Source organism: Amblyraja radiata, chromosome 8 (assembly GCF_010909765.2).
Source record: "Amblyraja radiata isolate CabotCenter1 chromosome 8, sAmbRad1.1.pri, whole genome shotgun sequence".
Classification (NCBI taxonomy): Eukaryota; Metazoa; Chordata; class Chondrichthyes; order Rajiformes; family Rajidae; genus Amblyraja; species Amblyraja radiata.
In genome coordinates this window covers 9,727,611-9,731,406 of record NC_045963.1, presented here as the reverse complement: position 1 = coordinate 9,731,406, position 3,796 = coordinate 9,727,611, and the positions used below count along the sequence as shown (strand labels likewise).

General features: G+C 39.3%; 1 non-coding gene across 1 annotated transcript; it reads right to left on the bottom strand.

The window, feature by feature from the left end:
- Nucleotides 1-3,382: 3,382 nt before the first annotated feature.
- LOC116976553 lies at nt 3,383-3,574 on the bottom strand. Its single transcript, XR_004412971.1, has one exon. It is a non-coding gene; the product is annotated as a U2 spliceosomal RNA (small nuclear RNA).
- Between the last annotated feature and the right edge of the window lie 222 nt (nt 3,575-3,796).

Here is a 3,796-nt window from a genome sequence, read left to right as displayed (position 1 = left end):
AGCTAACATAGCGCACTCTTTTGTTTTTTGTATAAAAATCCAAAAATTCTGGAACGAAATATTTGAAATCTTCACAAAATTATTTAAAATAAAACTTGTACCAAAAGCAGAATGGATCATTTTTGGAATATCGGAAGGTAAACCCGAATTAAACATGTTTCAAAAGAACTTACTTGATTACGGGCTAATAATGGGAAAAAAGCTTATACTCAAATTTTGGAAAAATGCTCCAATACCAACAATAAAAATGTGGATTTCAAACATGTTCGAAACACTACACTTGGAAGAGATGAGACTCCTCCTAGCAGGCAAAGCAGACCACTTCCAAAAGACGTGGTCTGCATTTATGGAACTATTACAAGTATAAGGTGCAATAGTAATTTAAAATATAAATGGTACCAGGATCTGGTAACGGGGGGTATAAAATAAATTTAAATTAAAAAAAAATACGGTTGGTATATCCATTTTTGCGGAGTTTTGTGTTACAATAGAGCGATTGTTTTTCCTTTTTTTTCTTTTCTTTCTAGGGTCTAATTTCCTTTCTTTACTTCCCTCTCTAACTTCTTCCCTAAGGGGTTTTCTTTTCCCAACACTTTCCTGCACCTTCACGATTCTTGCTCACTTTCCTTACTTCTTTTATTTCTATCTTTTTTAAAGCTCGAAAAACGAAGTGGTACAACAAAATGTATTAAGATATAAGTGATGTGTATTATTGTAATTTACTGTACTTCTAATAAAAATAAAATTAAAAATAAAAAATAAATAAAAAGTTAGGTGGCCAAAAACAAGGTTTAAAAGACTGTTGTAAAATAATGGAGACAGAATGATGTCTCATTCAGAGCTTATTCAAGTTCTTATCTGATACTGGAATAATCATAATTAGGACCAAGAATTGAATATTGAGCTTGCATAAACAAGCAAGATTCAAACTCTAATTTGGACTCAAGAAAGTTCAGTCTGAAGAAGGGTCTCGACCCGAAACATCACCTATTCCTTTTCTCCAGAGATGCTGTCTGACCCGCTGAGTTACTCCAGCTTTTTGTGTCTATCTTCAGTTTAAACCAGCATCAGCAGTTCCTTCAGACTCAATAAAATAGTAAGATTAAACGAGAACTTACCAGTTTGAAGTTTGATCTGTATTTTATGAGGAGTTACGATGAGGGATTACGTGAAGAACCCGCTCAGTGCGCAGGCGCGGCATACTTCCAAGCAGCGGTGTGGAATCACAGATAGACACAGTTATTTGAAGTAAACATAGTAAAGATAAGGAGACATCAATTTATTAGTTTGATCCATATAATGAGGGTGGGAGCGGAGGGCACGTAATCCCTCATCGTAACTCCTCATAAAATACAGATCAAACTTCAAACTGGTAAGTTCTCGTTTAATCTTACTATTTTACTTCGGAGTCACGTGAGTGACTACGTGAAGACTTCAAAGCTCTGTGATTTCAAACCGTGTAACAGTTCATACTTCACTCGCTGCCGAAGTTATTCGAGGGAGGAAGTATGTTATCGTAATCAACCATGAATCTGTTTGTAAAAACAATAATGGTGTTATTAACAACAACAAGACCAATTGCTCCCCCGGGCTTAAATTATATATTTTTTGCAGATTCTTTTTCTGCAAACGATACAGGTTCTGTCAGTGGTTTGTTCTAAAAGTTTGGAACGTATACTCCCTAGACCACCCTGCAGTAGCCAGGATGTGGTCCATAGGCTCGTCCATCCTCTTAGTTACTGACGTGGAAGCTGTCCTGGTGGAATAAGATTTTATACACGTTAGTATTTACTCCAGCAACTCCCAGTACCTGCTTGAGCCACTAAAGATAGTTTAGCTCGTCACCCGACCATGAGGTTTCCTGTGGCTGACCCATAAGGCTTTTTCCTCTCCCTCGGTATTCCTTATTGTGTCGATCTCGAAGTGGGTCATGACACATAAAACGTGGTTCAGGTGGGTATGCCCGGAATTTCATGACTGGACCTGATGTTCCTGGTCTGTTCTGTTTGGCCAACCCTTGAATGGGCATGTGACACTATCTGGTGTTATAACCATGTTGTCCCATCGCAGTAGATGGGAGAGCTGGCTCTTTGTGTTGATGTAAGGCCACCAGCATGTCCATCTTCAGGGTAGGCTGTTCCAGGGTGAGTGACCTGGCTGGTGATCATCCCCCAAGGTATGTCAGGATTTCACTGACATCCCAATTTGGGTGTACCTATTTCTGGGGAATAGATTGATATACCTCTCCTGTATCTGATCACCAGTGAGCGGTACCCAAGTTGAGTAGGCTAACAGAACATGTCCTTCATTGTGGTGAAGACCTGCCAGGAGCTCCAGTACAGTTTTTGTTATCGTTGAATGTGTAATTCTTGTTTTGGAAAACAGTGTACCATTTCTTGATGCTCCTCAGGTATGTTCCCTAGGATATGCGACGGAATGCTGTCATCAGGTTGATAGTGCTGCTGATCCAAGCACAGCAATGGTCTTCCCAATTCTGCAATTCTTTTAATGACCATGTCGAGGATCACTGGGAACCATGCTTGTGGACTTGGTCCACTGTAATTTGCGTAGTACCCGACTGATGAAGCCGTAGTACCTATTGAAGAGGTAGAAGGAAAGGAAAACATAGAGATTAGGTTCCCCCCACCCCTCAATACGCGGGAATGTCTCCATTGCCGCTGCCTTGAGATTGGTTTCATGTGACGTAAGTTAGTACGTGGTGATTTAATTGGATATAAGGAATCGATATCTGGTGTCCATATTGCTTAGTAATTTCAGCAAATATTTTTGGTTTAAATGTATGTTTACAGTATTTAGCTCACCTGATAGGTGAGTTACTGATGGTCAAACATGTTTGACGACATACGGTTTCCAATTGTTAATAAATTGTCACCTAATATCGATGTTCTCCGCCCAAGTGGTTTGGTATATGGCACCACTGTGATGTTGTTATCTTATAAACGAACATGCAAATTTGGTGGATTACTGAGCAAATGCTTCACTAGAATTAAGTAAGTTAATATATAACATGTTTAAGTCAATTCATATTGGCATTAAGTATTACAAGCTCAGTAACACATCAGGACACATAAGATGTTACTCAAAACAGGTGGAAGTGTACAACCATAATCCTTCCGGCCGATAAATTCCATGATAGCACTACAGATTAATCAATTTGCCCCCATATTACAGGTATGGAGATAGTTTTGAACACTAGTATCTCAGCTCATAGGAAAGGTACAAAGTTCAGTAGCTGGTAATGCTGCTATATCCCAATTACTTTGCCACGTAGTTGATTGGTGGTTAATGCACCATGACTGATAGTCTTAATGAATACCAGATAACAAAGTTGTGGATGGTCAACGTAAATATCTGGATATATATTTTGTGCACCGTTCCCAGAGGCACTGCAATACTGGGTCGATGCGTGGAGTGGACGGAGCAAGCCCCTATTCCATCTCCCTGTTCCAAATTTCAATTTAATATATGGTCCCTAGATAAGGGACGTATCAGATTATTAAACTGATAAGAACAGATACTACACTTGATCTTAGCCAAAAGGCCGAGAAGCGATGCAGCTAAAGCTGTATCCAAGGATAGTTTGTCGTTAATATATAGACATGCCATGACGGAATGTTTCTAAGTGTCAGGGCTAGTTGATTCTGGATAACTTTGACTTAAATGCCGCAACGCTCATCATGGTTACTCCATCCAGGTAATTGCGGTATATCCGAAACTTATATGAGAAGGTACTGAATAGTGTGCATCTTCAAGATCGATGTCTACCATAAAGTAT